The sequence below is a fragment of the Oryctolagus cuniculus genome, chromosome 15 (genome assembly GCF_051225735.1).
Source record: "Oryctolagus cuniculus isolate XC-2025 breed Fujian yellow rabbit chromosome 15, ASM5122573v1, whole genome shotgun sequence".
Classification (NCBI taxonomy): Eukaryota; Metazoa; Chordata; class Mammalia; order Lagomorpha; family Leporidae; genus Oryctolagus; species Oryctolagus cuniculus.
This window is the reverse complement of record NC_142881.1, coordinates 67244600-67262565: the sequence shown is the minus strand read 5'-3', so window position 1 is coordinate 67262565 and position 17966 is coordinate 67244600. Positions and strand designations below refer to the sequence as shown.

Here is a 17966-nt window from a genome sequence, read left to right as displayed (position 1 = left end):
CATCCTACTCTCAGATCTTTCCAAATTTATGAGTCAAATTAAATTAAAAAAACAGCATATCAAAGAGACTGGTTAAGTCTGTATTTTTCAACTTTGAGAAGTGATGCTTCATTTCACCTTAGTCGACTGTAAAAACAGAATAGCTGAGATAATTCTGAAATGGAAAAGCATGTGTAATGTTTGAAATTTGTTTACAAACCTTGCAACAGAATGAAAGAAAAAAAGAACGGGGTGAGTGATAAGAATTATCTTAGAAATAACAATGTTATAAAAATTAAACCACACAGAACTTCTGAAAACCCAATCTGAAAGGAAGGCTGGCAATGCAATATCAAAGCAGTGGATTCTATTAATAAATAATTTAGATTATGATAAAATTCACATTTTACATTAGTAATAAAATGTGCTCTTTAGTAAATATGAGACAAAATGAATTTGAGATCTTAAGCAGATGGTCAAATGTGAGAAGAGTAACCATAAGTCAGCCTCAACAAGAATGATCACTGACTCTGATCTCCAGTGAACTGCATCAAAAAACAGAGGAAGAAATAATGTAGGGACATAGTCTCAGACCTGGCCATAGGAAAAATTTAAATCTCTGAATAGGAAATGCTACCAATCTACGCACTTTAAAAAAAATACCTATTAATTCTCTATGACAGATCAAGGATTATTATCTCTAATGCAGTAAACATTTTTTACAAATCAAAAATGAAAATTAACATCTCCATGGGGAAGTGGGTAACCCAGGAGAACTGTTTACAACATCAAACTACAAGTAGCTAATTAATTGAGCATGTTCAGATGCATAAGGCATCAAAGAAAAACAATTCTTTTAAAACAAGAGTTGTTCAGTTATTTTGTTAAATGGTAAATATGTAATGTTTGTGATCATGTGGTTAAATGAACTCTTTTCTATTCTATTGTTAGAAGCTGAAACTGGGGCTGGCCCTGTGCTGCAGTGGGTTAAAGCCCTGGCCTGCAGCGCCGGCATCTCATGTGGGTACCAATTCAAGTCCCAGCTGCTCCACTTCCCATCCAGCTCTCTGCTGTGACCTGGGAAAGCAGTAGATGACCCAAGTCCTTGGGCCCCTACATCTGTGTTGGAGACCCCAAACAAACTCCTGACTCCGGATCAGCTCAGCCATTTGGGGAGTGAACCAGCAAATCAAAGACCCCTCTCTCTCTGCCTCTACCTCTCTCTGTAACTCTTTCAAATAAAAATAAATAAATCTTTTAAAAAAGAAGTTGAAAATGAAATAGCTTGGTAGAAGCTATCTGCAGTAGGTATCAGGCACTTTTTGGAAAACAAGCAAACACAAAACTGAAAATTGCTTTTCCCTCCCTCCCTCCTGCTGAACTTCAATGAGTGGATTTTATCTGTCGTGGATAGTCTGGGTTGAAAGAACAATTTACTTTCACTTAACACACTTACGATTTTTCTGACCATTATCAACAAAATATGCCATAGTTCCCGTTTGTTTTTGCTAGTCATTATTTAATTAGCTAAGGAGTTTCAATCAGTTCCTTGTTCCATGAGAGGTCTTCATCAGAACAGATGCATAGCACTGTTTGCATATACTCCTATGGTGCTTACTAACCTTCTCCCCCAGGAATTTTTCACCCCATCGTGATAGTAACTCATGGGTTATAACTGTTATTTATTAAGTATCTAAACATATGGAATTTTGATAAACCATTTTACCTTTCATTTTTAAATGAAAATTGTATTGTGGGCAGAGAATGTGCCTATGACACCAAATTTAAAAATTTGTTTTTTTAGGGCGGCGCCACAGCTCAATAGGCTAATCCTCCGCCTTGCGGCGCCAGCACACTGGGTTCTAGTCCCGGTCGGGGCGCCGGATTCTGTCCCAGTTGCCCCTCTTCCAGGCCAGCTCTCCACTGTGGCCAGGGAGTGCAGTGGAGGATGGCCCAAGTGCTTGAGCCCTGCACCCCATGGGAGACCAGGAGAAGCACCTGGCTCCTGCCTTTGGATCAGCGCGGTGCGCCGGCCACAGCGCGCCGGCCGTGGCGGCCATTGGAGGGTGAACCAACAGCAAAGGAAGACCTTTCTCTCTGTCTCTCTCTCTCTCTCACTGTCCACTCTGCCTGTCAAAAAAAATTTTTTTGTTTTTTTAAATAGCGTATAGCATGGTTAATGTAAAAGGTTTTTGTTATTTATTTGAAAGGCAGAGAGAGAAAGAAATAGAGACAATGACAGAGAGGGAGTACCTTCCCTCCAGTGAGTCACCCCCTCAAATGCCTACAATCAACAGGGCTGGGATTGGCAGGAAGGTGGAATTGCTGAAGGAGCCAGAACTTGAACCCACAAAATCTGGCATGGGATGAGCGTGTCCCAAGTGGTATCTTAACTGCTGCACCAAATACCCGCTCCAGCAGTCCATTTGAAAAAACGCTCCACGTTGCTTGAGAAGACAATGTGCTAACTGTGTGCAGTTCAGTGTACGTCCAGTAAAGTCAGCTTGTTAACTCTATTCATAGCTTGGCTCCTAGAAATTTTTTAGACTTGGACTATTATGTAGATTTTTAATTCCTTATGAATATAGTTCCTTATTATATAAATACGTGCTTCATATGGCATTAATGTATTCTTTTTCATATTTAGCATGTTGAAACAACTATGTCTTAAAATGACCATGATATGAAAGCATGGTTTCACACTATAATTTCATTTTTTGTTGTCCAAAGAGGTATGCAAAAATAATGATGAGTCTTCCAAGTACTGGCATCCTAGATTGAATAAAACAGGACATCTTAAACAGGCACAGAAATTTAGATTTTTAAAACTTTCTATGGCGAATCCAAACTGTAATTTCTTTTTTCTTCAAACCTCAGCAATAGTTCTCATCTGGTATTCTACATGAGTTATATATTACAAGGATGTAGAATATATTCAGTGATACTTCAGAAATTAAAAGAAATGAAGAGAATGCCTGTTTTCCATGAACATTTTGGAAACCCTTCAAATAGCAATTTGCATTTTCTTTTGGTTGCCACTGCCTGTGCCCTGAAGGTTTGGTTTATGTATTGCTGGGTTGATTTGTTATTTTACTGTAGTAGCTCACTGGCAAGTCCAGTCCATTTACATGGATTTTGACTGCTGGCTCCTTCAGACCTATTTCTAACTTATTATTTTGATATTTTTATCTGTTCACTTCTTCAAAGTTTCATTTTCTCCTTTCTTGCTTTTTTTTTTTAAAGGCCTTTTCTCCTCCTAATTTCCATCCTCTACTGGTTTGGAATTTCTATGTGTGTGTATGTGTTCATGTATTCTTGAACCTGCGTAAAGTATTACTGGCTAAAAAGCCTACGATTAGTATCTCATACCTTCTGCCTGAACATTTCAGCTCTAGTCACTTCTTCCTGCCTTGGATGTTGTTTATTTGAAAGGCAGAGAGAAACAGAGATAGATGTTGGTTTCGGTTCAACGTTGACTGCTCGCTTGGTTCATCCTTCCTTTAAATCATGGCACACTTTGCTTCCGAGGACTTCTCCACGTTTTCTCAGACACAAGCCTGAGTTCTTTTGGTAGAACACAAAGGCAATATGTTCTTTCTACTCTGTCCACACTAATCTTTCTTTGTTTTGCACTCATTCTTGAAAGACAGTTTCTTTCACTCCTAAGGCCGTTCTCATTTATTGGTTCTCTGAAAATGCAAGTCTGCTTCCTGGCTTCTATGTCCATGCTGAGAAATGTACCTTCTGTGTTTAACTGTCATTTCTTCCTGGAGGATTTTTGTTTTCTCTCTAGCTACTTATAACATCTTCTCTTTGTCTTTGGCGCTCTGCAGCTTCAATAACCTTGTTAGCAGTATCCTAGTCTACCATGTGTTTTCTTTATGGTTTCAGCATTTTGAAGAATTTTCTATTAGCATGTCTTCAAACATTGCCTCTCCTATCTTTTCCCTCATGTTCCCTTCTAGGGACTTTAAGGCCCTGAACAGCAAACTGTCTCATTCTAGCCTTTCTATCATCCCCTCTCCTTCAAATTTCTGTATTGCATTCTGTATGCTTTCCTCAGACCTACTTGTTAGTTCACTGCTATTCTTTCAGTGACATACTCTATTAAATGTGAGTTTTAAAAATACATATTAATTTTTTAAACTTTTATTTAATGAATATAAATTTCCAAAGTGCAGCTTATGGAGTACAATGGCTTCCCCCCCATACCTTCCCTCCCACCCGCAACCCTCCCCTTTCCTGCTCCCTCTCCCCTTCCATTGACATCAAGATTAATTTTCAATTCTCTTACATATTAATTTTTACAATACAAGTTTTATCGGATACTCCTCATACTATTTTGAACATCTCATTGCATTCTATTTTTCTCATTTTTATTTCTCTGATCATTTTCTACACATTTGCTGCATATTCTAATTCCAAAAATTCTAGTGTCTGATGTAGCTGGGGTTTTAATCTGTTTCTTTCATCAATTCTTTTGTGTAATTTCCTTGAGTGTTTGCTAACTTCTGACTGTGGGCTCATTTGTGCCTTTCATCAATTGACATTCTAAAGACACAAAGCTTCTTTTAAAAGGATCTGTGCTATCAACCTGAGACCAGATATTAAATTTAAAGGTCTAGACTTAAAGGCATGTTCAGTTCACATCCCCCAGCTTACGGTGGGTCCAAGACTTGATTTACATATTTTAATATATAGATTTGGGGGAAACACCTGCTTCCTTCTGATTTCAGCTCAATGTTTCTCTTCATTTTTTTGATGATTTCTCTTTTCTACGTGACACATATGTGAAAGTAAGATACATTAAAAAGATAAGTATTAGAATATATAATCTGCTAGACTTATATGCATCTATTATTTTAATAATAAATACATTAGTAGAAATTATTCTACTCAATTCAAGGCTAAATTTGCTCCCAAATAATCACATTTAACTAATAAAAATGTCCGCAATGCTCCTCTTTTCAAAAGACCTACTATTTCACCTTTAAACCTATTTTCTAGAAATTTAGCTGAAGTAGATATTCTGAGATGCTTTAGAGTTAAGTCCAAGTGGACTATCAAGTTGCAAGGACAAGTGTGTTCACATAGCCTCAAATTTTTAGATTAAGTTTCCAATTTAAAAACTGAAAATAAAAATCTAGCATAACTGAAGCAGCCTCACAGAACAGAAGCAAACACAGCACGCCAAGGACAGCATTTCTCGGTCCTCAGATCTCTAAAAGGAGTATGCAGTAGGTGGGAACTGTCATTGGAAGGTAGTGACAAACTTTCCCTATGCCTGTGCCCTTTTATACTTAAAGCTCAGAAGATCCCTCCAGCAGGGTCTATTACAAGAAGGTCTATACTTCCACTTATGAGAAATGTTACAGACCAAAGCTCTCCTGGTTCTTGGGCAGGTGGAGAGACTACTCGGTACTCAAACAGATTTGGACAAAAGCTTGGTGTCTATGTTTCCTGATTTCTGGAAGCCCGTTTCTGCACACATTTAGATGTGTGCACCAGAAATGCTACCACATTATTTCTCATGGTACAATTACTTAGCTGATTCCAGTTTTGATTTTCGGCAACTGACAGCTCTCAAGCTCCACAGCTCCTCTTTCCCCCTTTGCCCCACACCTGGGGAAAGCTGATTTAAAAAAAAAAAATATATTTATATATGCTTCCTCCCTTGGAACCAGTGGGGAAATTCAAATCATGCAAACCTTGGTCTTCATACGGGAACCCTCTCCACAGCAATACCCCCTTACCACAACAGAATCACGGCCATTGGGCCCTTTCCTTCACTCAAGCCAAGTGGACCAGCTTAGGTGCCTGCCCTGTGCTCATGATGCTAATCATGCAAGTTTTCATGCCCTCTTTCTTGTGTGATGTCATCTGTTTTGAGTCCAGAACCAATTTTGGGAGGGAGTGGTTGACTCTACCCCTTTATAGGGCAACCACAAGACAAAACGCCCAATGATCAAGACGGTTTGCGTAACTACTGCCATCACCAGCAGAACTTTTATCACTGGCTCTGCTGCCTGCGTACAAGTGTGTACCTCTGATACCTGTAGGCTACCATGATCAACCTTTCTGAGTCTCAATTATAGATTCCACCAACCGAAACTGAAGTTTCAACGTTGGCACTCAAGGTCAAGAGTATTGGATTAGAATGCTTCTGAAAGTACCCTGGGTCGTACATTTCTGCACCGACCTCCCTTTACATCTCAGAGTAACTTGTATATCTTGATTCTAGCATACCTGGTGACTTACGAAAGGCTCGGGGAAGCAGTTCTCATCCTGAGATCACTGGTTGTGTCTCAACCAGGCACTGACTCCATTCTATAATGAGGAGAAAGACTGCTGTGGAGTACATGGGCCCACCGAATGCTGGTCCTCTAAGGAGCAGTTGCCACATGCCGTGCTGAGGTCCACATTCTTCGAAACAGATCACTCCCTAGGGCTCTACTTGCCCATGCCCCTGTCACCAAAACCAAACCTGAACCTTAGACTTACAGGGAAACAACACTCATGCACCCTACAGCATCAACTCATAAGAAAAATGACCTCAAATGCATTGTCCTTACCCATCATAAAGGACCAGAAGACAATATCACTGGATCCCAAAATGGTCCAACTGCCCCCACAAAGACACTACGTTCCCTTGAGTAATGTAGCTGATAAACACTATGTAAGCTGGTGTCCCAAATGCAATGAAACACGGGACAGGTCCCTAATACCGATGAGGCTGCAATAGCACCCTCTGGAGTAAAACAGCATAAACCTCAGATTAGAGGAGAGCCTCAGAAATCACAGCCAGCAACCACCATTTAAAAAAATAAACAAATAAATAAAAGTCAGGAGCTTGGAAAAATGGAAGCAGAAATCCTTGATTTGATCCTATTAGAAATCTAGTATTACTTCCACAATTTAACAATAGAAAAGTAAAAAGGATGCCAATTGGCTTTTGTGCTTTAAAACTTGAGTTCTAAATGAACTCCACCATCTGCAAGGAAGCATGAATTTACAACCTTCCGTGGCACAAATTACAGTTACTTCTGCGATTTTCAAGAAATTTAAAGGTACTGCATACTCTTAGGGTAATTACCAAAAGTGAAATAAAGACAAACAGGTACTCCCCTCCTTAACCACTGGTCTTAGCATCCATCGCCTTAACATAGTGAGTATGGAAATATAACCCAACAAGTAATAAATATACATAAAATTATAGCTTTGATAGTTAAAATCAGTTTTTTAAAAAGTAGAATCCTATGGAACCACCAACCCCCCTCATTCTTATAAAAAGGTTTAATTAAAGAAAGGGACCACTGATTCTACTGTCCTCCAATTTAATAATAAGCACCACTTTTTTTTTTTTTTTTTTTGAGGTTGCATTGCTGTTAGTGCCTTGGTTACGAAAGCTTCATTGAATCCAAGGACACGGAAGCTTAATCCTATGTTCCCTTTTAAGAGTTGTAAAGGGGCTGGTGCTTTGGCATAGGGGGTAAAGCTGTTGTCCTCAGTGCCAGCAACCCATATGGGTGCCGGTTCAAGTCCCGGCTGCTCCACTTCTGATCCAGCTCTCTGTATGGCCTGAGAGGGCAGTAGAAGATAGCCCAAGTGCTTGGGCCCCTGAACCCATGTGTGAGACCCAGAAGAAGCTTCTGGCTCCTGGCTTCAGAGCAGTACAACTCTGGTCACTGGAGCCAACTGGGGAGTGAACCAGCGGATGGAAGACCCCTCCCCCCTTCCCTCCCCCCCCCGCCTCTGCTTCTCTCTCTGTGTAACTCTGACTTTCAAACAAATACAATCTTTTTTAAAAAAAGAATTGTACAGTTTTTGCTGTTATATTTACATATCTGATCCAATTTGTGTTCATTTTTGTATATAGTGCAAGGCAGGGGTCAACCTTTCTTCTTCTGTATGTATATCCTGTTACCCTTACACCATTTGTTGAAAAGACGATTCTACCCCTCCCCCCAACAGAAATGTCTTGCACCTTGTTGGCAATGAAAGGCAGATCCAGTAGAGACAAAGGGACAGGATGTGTCTTCTAGAAGAGATGGTGGCTAATGATCTGCTAGGTTGGAGTGTCACATCTGGGGCCAGTGGTTCTGGAAGATCTCAACTTGATATTAAATATGAGGCCTCCTTTTGTAGAACAGAATGTTAGCACCTGAAGGAGCTTTAAACCTAATCCATCTTCCTCACAGTGAAGGATGGGTACGAGGCAAGTCATGTGGTTGCCTGGGTTACCTGGCCACAGCACGGTTTTATGGTGGTCCTAGGATGGGAATTAGGTTTTGAACTCCTTGTCGGTGCTCTTTCTACTATACAAACTCAGTCTACATGTAAGATCAACTCTTTGTCATTCTCTCAAAAGTAGTTATCAACTGAAGGATTCCAATAATCAACCTTACTTTTCTGTTCCATGATAGAGAAGAAACTGATTTCAGCACCAGATTCCTTTAAAAAATAATAGCCCCAAGTTTGCATCTATGATGTGAGCCTCAGGGGGTCTGTGTGAGTCAGCTACCCCCAAAGCCCGGTTAGGGCACAGCAGACCTGCACTTGCGCTCAGAGCACTCCTTTCTGTCCATGCTTAGCACCTGAGTCACTTTGGGGTCTTAGCTCCGGACAATCCAAATCAAAACCAACTCCCTGTCCACCCCCCACCACGAATATTCTCACTGTTATTCAGTGGAGCTTAAGTGTGTCTGCCTTACACTAGCAATGAGTTGGGTGTTGCACCCCCAAGGAGGCCCAAAGGGAACCATGCAAAATGACATGACTCACACAGGCCGTCTCTACGTGTCCAGGTAGAATTTCCACTGTCAGATCTTTCGCATGCCGTGATCCTGCCAAGTCATCATTCAGTGCCATCAGGGGAACAAGATGCTTCTCATTATGGAAAAGCAAGCGAAGCTAGCATTTTGCAATCATTTATCATCTCATAACATGTTTTAAGAAGTTGGGATACTTCATGTCCTTTGTGTATTAGCATGTACACCCAGCTTTCCGTGTCCTAGAAGTACCAATATCAGCATAATTTTCAGAAATGCCAGAAAATCCTTAGAAACTCGGTTGCAACATGACTTAGAATGGGAGTCAAGGTTCTCTTTCTAGTAGAGACACACCTGCTCTCTCAACCTTCATCATTCACATCCTGGGTAGCAAATGTTTCAGCTGATCGGCAGTTGTTATCTGAGTCCTGGCAGGGGTCTTCAAAATATTCATGGAAAATAAGTATTGTCTTTTAACTTCATTTTCCCACAAACTTCTGGAATCACCCTTGTATACCGCTAAGGACTGTGGGGTCCTGTTTGGGTTCAGAGTGAAGAGTGACAGAACAGATTCATGATGCTTTATGGTTTTCACTACAGGAGAATAATGACCATATTACCACCTGGTTTTCATGCCAGTGTATGCAGAACAGTGAGACTGTAAGGAGAAAGAGAAGTAGAGGGGCACACTCATTCAGTGGACTCTTGATCTAGGCCTCTCGTCTCTATAGCCTGGCCTTGTTCTGACCACCTTCCCCTTCTGCACACACTCTAAATAATTTTATTTTCTTTTGGTAATCTGACAATATTCCCTAACAAGGCTGATTAGCTCTCAGATCTTACACAAGACAGAAGCCATGTTACAATATATGTTTCTCCAAAAGATCTACTTTAAAAGTGAAAATTCCAAAAGCAATAGTCTTATTGGTTCCCACCTGCCTGTCCATACTGATTATGAGGCATATTGATTATAACTACCCTCAAGTGGATACAAAATAGAAACAGACCCTTGGGTCTTATCCAGACCAGTGATTTGATAGCCAGTGGGTTCACAGCCTTCATGCTACAATGTTCCTCTCTCTTCCATGACCCACCCCAACTACTACCAGACAACTGGCCAACCTCATCCAGCCCAGTGATTCTCAAAGGGAGGTTCCTGAACTAGTAACATGATTTCAGCTAATTTAATTTGAATAGGCAATTGGCTACTACACTGGCCAGCATAGCTCTAGGCCAGTAGTATCTGAATACCTGGAGTTCAAGGAGGGGTTTTTGTTTTTAAGATTTGTTTTGAAAGAGTTACAGATCAAAAGGGAGAGACAGAGAAAGATGTTCCATCCATTGGTTCACTCCCCAGATGGCTACAATGGCCAGACACTGGGCCAGGCAGAAGCCAAGAATTTCATCTGGTCGCCCCAAACACTTGGGCCGTGTTTTGTTATTTTCTGAGGCCATTATCAGGGAGCTGGGTTGGAAGTGCACTAGCTTGAACACAAACCAGCACCCATATGGGATGCCAGCATCTCAGGCAGCAGCTTTACTCACTATCCCACAACTCTGAGCCCATTGGAGCATTTTAATAATCTTACACCAACTACAATCTTCTCTGGAAAGTGTATATGTTTTGATAAACAACATTTGGTAAACAATTTCTGGAGGTTCACAACAGGTGCAGAGCATTCTACATGATGTTTTAAATATCTGCCCTAAATATTCCTAGGAGCAAAATTGATGATTTGTAGGTTGTAGTTAGGCTGATGAAATAAAGCATGTGTATACGTCATATGGAAATTATGTTCTACACCAATGAAAACATGGATTTCTATATATTAAACATAGATTTATATATATTAAGTTGCAAAAGATGTGTACAAAAACACTCTGCCTAAACAACAAATATTTTTCTGTAGCCAGGAGTAACCATGACTAAACATTAGGAACTTCAGCAAAGTTTAACAAAGACCTTCAAATTCTACCTATACCCAAGGGGATCAGTGCCCATTATGATATATTCCTCAATTGTTGCCAATGGTAGATATCACGAGATTCATCAGTCCAATAGGTTAGAGTAACTAGTAGAGAGGTAGCCATGTTTCTTGGATATCTGGAACAATAGAGATCATCTTCCCATAGGACATTATTTGCTTACATAAGGGATAATTTGCATGTGAAAAGTAAATTTTGCCCTCTATCCCTATAATTACTTCTGATACACAAATGAGTTGTCCTAAACTATTTTTCTGAATGTCAAGTTTCCTGCCTCCTATATTCTTCCCTGACAGTTTAAATCCCATCATCTTTGAAGGCTCAGCTCAAATATCTCTTCTGTCCAAAAATTAACTTTCCATTCTCAAAAATTTTGGATGATGCATCCAAAAACGTTTAGCATTTGTAAAGTTCACTTCAAGTTGCATGCATTGTAGTTTTACCCTCTCAGTGACAAATTCCTACATGGTAGGATCCATCTTTAATTTTTTTTAACCAGCAATATTTTTAACTCAGTGCTCAGAAAAAAGTAATGCTTATAAATGCCTCCTGAATGAATAAAATGAGATTCAACTTGTAGCTGAGTGCCCATTGTGGGACAAACATTATGCTACAGAATTACCCTTGTTCCCTTCACACCACAACCCAGAGTCAAATAGTTTTAGATTCATTCTGAAGGTAAGAAGGCTCAGAGACACTGGATACATTTTTCTACACCAGAGTACAATGAAACTTCATTATGGACATTGGACTTAGGAAAGCTAGATTCAAATAGTGGGTTTACCATCTTCATGGAAGACTGGATGTGTTCATTAAGCTCTTGGAGCCTCAGCTCTTTCACTTAACAAAATGAAATTGATAATTTTAGCTAATTCATGGGGAGGAAGTAAAACAATGTCAGTGTTTACAAAAACTTCCAGATCATAGATCCTAACTATCTTTCTCCAGTAAGAGTTGGTAGGATTCCTTGGAGAAATGGCTAATTCTAGAGGTGTAGCAAGAGCAAGACAAGTAAAAGATACGTTTGGAAAGGAATATAAGAAATGGCATAATAGGGGTGCACCCAGATGGCTGAATAGGACATATCCACACTATTTCAGCTGCTTTGGGATATGACAAGAACAAAGAAAGACTGTGTTCCCAGGAGTCTGAATGACAGAAGTTTTCAGTGAATGAGTGAAAACAAAAAATGAAACAACCAAGACTCTGTGGGACAAGAGAAAACAAAGAGAGACTGCTGCAGCCAGCCGCAGGTGCAGTTAGCTGCCAGCTGGGAGCTGCCATCTTACCACCTTGAGGTAGGAAGAAACTGCTGTACACTCCACCACTCCCAGTTTTAGCTGAGAGGGAATTCCACAGTCACCCAGTGACTTTTCCTTCAGCCTAGAGAGCTGACATGGACTGAGCAACTGTCAGGCTTGGAGCAGGGAAGCTGCACTGCTTTCCTTGGGTCCCTTCCCTGAACCCGCACAGAGCACCATCCTCAGCCTCTATTCTGCTCCTATGGAGCATCATAGTCAGAGTCAGGGCACTGTGGGACAAAGGGCAGATCCCCAGCACTCTGCAACTGTGGGAGTTTGGGGGCATTCGCCCCACAGCTAAGCTCACACACTCTACATGAGCCAGGGGTATTCAGCTAAGCTGCTGGGGGTTAACACCAGAAACAGTCCATAAACAACAACAACAACAAAAAATCCGCTCCCACCATGGGAGATCTGTGTAATGATCACCCTATACCCTGCAACACCAGGACTCTATCAATTAATTCTAAATTTCCTGGTGCCACTGGAATCTGCCCAGAGGACACAGGGAAGGACCTACCTGCATTCCACCTCTCTAGACTCATACCCTCCACAATAAAATCATTATACCTTATAGTCACCCTGTAGGACTAGAACAGGGTTCACTTCACATCCTGTAGTCCTAGGATGAGAGTTGTTGGTATTATAAGCAACAGCACCAGTTGGACTCTCCTAGCAGGACTTGAGGAAGGGTCCATCTGTATCACACAGCAGAGACAAGCAGTTGGTGCCACAAGCCCCAACATCCCTCTGGCTTGCCAGTAGGACAAGAGGGTAGCCCCCTTTGTCTCCCTCAACACCAAGAACAAGGCCCTGGATATCACATTCACTTTGAAGACTGACACCAACTCTTTGTGGGCCAAAGATACAAACCCAAGGAAACCCTTATTCATCTCAAAGCCACACTTCTATCCCTTTGAACTGCAGCAGACTAGTCTACTGTGTCACAGACACAGCTGACACTGATTAAGACAAAAGACATCCCTCAGAGACTGTGTTCCTGGGCTCGCTCAGAACCAAAGCCAAAGCAACTAGCCAACTGATATTCCTGCATTCCAGCTAAGCCACAAACTCTTCCAATCAAACCTGCTCCATGAGGAAGGGACGAGTACGTCAAATGGGCAACTGTCAACATGGGGACAGAGGAGAATAAAGAAGCAAAGTAACATGGCATCTCAAAAGGAAAAAATACTCCTCCAGAATTAGATCCTGAATGGAAGGAAATCTATGAAATGACAGATATTGCATTCAAAATAATTTTTGTAAAGAAACTCATGAGATGCACGAGAACACAGATTAAAGGAATAAGGACACTAATGAACACCATGAATGAAAATATTACAAAGGAGAAAGAGTCATTAAGAAGAATCAAACAGAAATTTTGGAGATGAAATTCACATCAGAGAAATAAAAAATGTGAAAGCTTTTTACAGCAGAATAGAGCAAACAGAAGAAAGAATTTCTGACTCAGAGGACAAGGAATTTTAAAAAGACCCAATCAGACACAAACAAAAAGAAAAGAATTAAAAAGAATGAAGAAAGTTTATGTGAAATATGGGATCCCATTAAATGAACAAATATTTGTATTATAAGTATTCTTGAAGGAAAAGTAAAGAAAAAAGGCATTGAGAACCTGTAAATGAACTAACAGTCGAAAATTTTCAGGTCTTGAAGGACACACAGACATCCAGATACAAGAAGCTCAAAGTACCCCAAGCAGACTCAACCAAAGAAGATCTTCTCTAAGGCATATTGTCACCAAATTGTCAAAAGTTAAAGATGAGGAGAGAATCCTCAAGACAATAAGGGAGAAGTATCAAGTTACATATAAAGGAAAACCATTTAGATTAACATCAGACTTCTCAGTGGAAACTCTACAAGCCAGAAGAGAGTAGGATAGTATATTCAAGGTCTTCAAAGAAAAAACCCTCCAAACAAGATTAATATATCCAGCAAAGCTATCTTAAAAGTGAAGGAGAGGCTGGCGCCACGGCTCAATAGGCTAATCCTCCGCCAGTGGTGCTGGCACACCAGGTTCTAGTCCCAGTAGGGGCACTGGATTCTGTCCTGGTTGCCCTTCTTCCAGTCCAGCTCTCTGCTGTGGCCAGGGAGTGCAGTGGAGGATGGCCCAGATGCTTGGGCCTTCATCCCATGGGAGACCAAGAGAAGCACCTGGCTCCTGCCTTCCGATCAGCGCAGTGGGTCAGCCGCGGCGTGCCGGCCGCAGCGGCCATTGGAGGGTGAACCAACGGCAAAAGGAAGACCTTTCTCTCTGTCTCTTTCTCTCACTGTCCACTCTGTTAAAGAAAAAAATCCAGATAAGCAAAAACTGAGTGAATTCACCAGAACCATACCAGCCTTACAAGAGATTCTGTAGGGTGTCCTGCATTAGAAGTAAACATGAAACACATATCACCATCAAATTCATTAACAGAGCAGGTAGAATCATTATCCAATCAACAAAATAACAGGCCTTAGTTCTTATCTATCAATATTAACCTTGAATGTAAATCGATGAAAATTCACCAACCAAAAGACTTAGGTTTGCTGAATGGTTAAAAATCCATTCACTGCACTATATGCTGCCTATGAGAAACTGGCTTCAAAAAAAAAAAAAAAATACAAACAGACTGAAAGTGAAGGATTGAAAACAGATATACCAGGCAAATGGACACCAAAAGTGAGTGGTGAAGCTATCCTGTTATCAGATAAAACAGAGTTTAAGTCAAAAGTTGTACAAAGAGATAAAGGACATCATATTTTGATAAAGGTTCTCTTCATCAAGAAAACATAAGAATCATATACATATGATTTTTATGTCCTTTCTTTCTTTCTCCTCCCTAATTAACTCTCACTAAAACTTCCAGTAACATGTGAGAGTGGTGAAAGTGGGCATTCTTGTCTTGTCCCAGATCTGAGGGGAAATGCTTTCAGCTTTTCCCCATTCAGGACGATATTGGCTGTTGGTTTGCCCCGTAGAACCTTTATCATTCTGAGGAATGTTTCTTCGATACCTAATTTGTGGAGGATGTTGGGTGTCAGATCTTATCAAATGTTTTCTCCAACACAAGACCACCCAGATATACACAGAAAATAATATTAAACCTAAAGGGAGAGAGAGAGACTCCAATACAATAATCATGGGTAACTTCCAACATACCAGTCTCATCAATGGCCAGGTCATCCAGGCAGAAAATCGATAAAGATACATTAGAGTTGAAATATACCATTGAGCAAATGGACCCAACAGACACTTAGAGAACATTTCACCCAACGGCTATAGAATACCCATTCTTCTCATCAGCACTTGCAAGATTTTTCTAGCATAGACCACATATCAGGCCACCAATCAAGTCTCAGAAAGTTTAAAGAGAATGATATCATACCATGTACCATCTCAGACAATAAAGGAATAAAACTAGAAATTAACAACAAGAACAACAGAGCACTCGTAAATACTTGGAGCTTAAACCACATGTACCTAAAAATCAGTGGATCACTGAATAAATCAAAAAGAAATAAACTTTCTGGAAATAAATGAGAATGAAGTCACAGTATATCAAAACCTATGGGATACAGGCCGGCGCCGCGGCTCACTAGGCTAATCCTACACCTAGCGGCGCCGGCACACCGGGTTCTAGTCCCTGTCGGGGCGCCGGATTCTGTCCCGGTTGCCCCTCTTCCAGGCCAGCCCTCTGCTGTGGCCAGGGAGTGCAGTGGAGGATGGCCCAGGTGCTTGGGCCCTGCACCCCACGGGAGACCAGGAAAAGCACCTGGCTCCTGGCTCCTGCCATCGGATCAGCACGGTGCGCCGGCCGCAGCGCGCCGGCCACGGCGGCCATTGGAGGGTGAACCAACGGCAAAAGGAAGACCTTTCTCTCTGTCTCTCTCTCTCTCTCTCTCTCACTGTCCACTCTGCCTGTCAAAAAAAAAAAAAAAAAAAAAAAAAAAAAAAAAAAAAAAAACTATGGGATACAGCAAAAGCAGTATTAAGAGTGACATTCATAGCATTCAGTGCTTACATTAAAAAAGAGAAATGTCTCAAATTACAGATCTTATGATGCATCTTGAAGACTTAGAAAAACAAGAACAAACCAAACCCAAAATCAGCAGGAGATGAGAAATAAGGATCAGAGCAGAAATAAATCATACTGAAACAAACAAAATTAGCAAACAGCAACAAGACAAAAGGTTGGTTTTCTGAGAAGATAAACAAAATAGATAAAACTCTAGCCAGACTAACTGAAAAGAGAGAAAATACTCAAATAAATAAAATTACATTTGCAAAAGGAGACATTACAACTAACACCACTGAAATACAAAGGATCATAAGAAACTACTATGCAGAACTATGTGCTAATAAACTGGAAAACCCTGAAGAAATGGATAAATTCCTGAATTCATATAACTTACCAAGACTAATCACTTAGAGAACAATCTACATGGATCCATAACAAGCAATGAGGTTGAAGCATTAATCAAAAATCTTCCATAAAGGAAAACTTCGCGACTCAATGGCTTTACAACTGAATTCTACAAAACATTCAAAGAGGAAGTATTTCAATACGTTTCAAACTTTTACAAAATACTGAACAGTATTTAATCTCTGCCCAACTCTTTTTGTGAGACCACCATTACTTTGATACCAAAACCATAGACAGGACACAAAAAGAAAATTACAGACTTATATCTGTAAATAATACAGATGCACGATCATCAGTAAAATACTAGCAAATGGAATCCCAAACCACATTCGAAAGATCATACATCACAATCAAGTGGGTTTTATCCCAGAAATACAAGGGTGATTCCACATTTGCAAATCAATAAATGTCATAAATCTCATTAATAGAATGAAAAATAAAAACCATATGGTAATCTTTAGATGCAGAGAAAGCATTTGATAAGATCTGACACCCAACATCCTCCACAAATTAGGTATCGAAGAAACATTCCTCAGAATGATAAAGGTTCTACGTGGCAAACCAACAGCCAATATCGTCCTGAATGGGGAAAAGCTGAAAGCATTTCCCCTCAGATCTGGAACAAGACAAGAATGCCCACTTTCACCACTCTCACATGTTACTGGAAGTTTTAGTGAGAGTTAATTAGGGAGGAGAAAGAAAGAAAGGACATAAAAAAATTAGAAAATAGGAGGTCAAATTAACCATGTTTGCAGAGGACATGATGTTGTCCATGGAAGAACCTGAACACTCCACCAAAAAATTGCAGGAATTGATAAACCAATTCAGTGAAGTTGCAAGTTACAAAATAAACATAAAAAACAGTAGCTTTTTTTGTATGCTAATGATGAACTCACAGAAAGAGAAGTCAAGAAAGAACTCGCATTCACAATAGTCACAAAAAATCAAATATTTAGCAATAATTTTAACAAAAGAAATAAAAGATCTTCACAATGAAAATTATCAAGCATTCATGAATTAAATCAAGGACACAAAAAATGCCAAGATATTCCTTGGCTAATCCTCCACCTACGGTGCCGGCACCCCAGGTTCTAGTCCCGGTTGGAGTGCTGGTTCTGTCCCAACTGCTCCTCTTCCAGTCAGCTCTCTGCTGTGGCCCCGGAAGGCAGTGGAGGATGCCCCAAGTCCTTGGGCCCTGCACTCGCATGGGGACCAGGAGGAAGCATCTGGCTCCTGGCTTCAGATTGGCACAGCGCACCGGCCAAAGCTGCCATTTGGGGGGATAACCAATGGAAGGAAGACCTTTCTCTCTGTCTCTAGCTCACTGTCTAACTCTGCCTGTCAAAAAAAAAAAAATCATTATCATTAAAGTCTCTATACTATCAACAGCAACAGATTCAACGCAATCCCTGTCAAAATACCAATGATGTCTTTCACAGAACATAAGAAGCAATATTAAAATTCATATGGAATCATCAAAGACTCATAATAGCCGAAGCAGTCCTGGG

At 40.5% G+C, this 17966-nt stretch overlaps 1 protein-coding gene and 1 long non-coding RNA gene across 11 annotated transcripts in view; one reads left to right on the top strand and one right to left on the bottom strand.

Moving 5' to 3' along the window:
* LRMDA (leucine rich melanocyte differentiation associated) overlaps window positions 1–17966 on the bottom strand; it is a 1125029-nt gene that overhangs the window by 36126 nt on the left and 1070937 nt on the right. The gene's annotated exons all lie outside the window — the stretch shown is intronic.
* Window positions 1–17966, top strand: part of LOC149122032 (uncharacterized) — a 55414-nt gene that overhangs the window by 2789 nt on the left and 34659 nt on the right. Inside the window, exon 2 of one of the 2 annotated variants that reach the window (XR_016220996.1) lies at window positions 931–1244. The exons of the other annotated variant lie outside the window; for it this stretch is intronic. This is a non-coding gene — a long non-coding RNA (uncharacterized LOC149122032). Of the gene's footprint in view, window positions 1–930; window positions 1245–17966 lie in introns of those variants that run through there. 2 annotated transcript variants of the gene reach the window in all.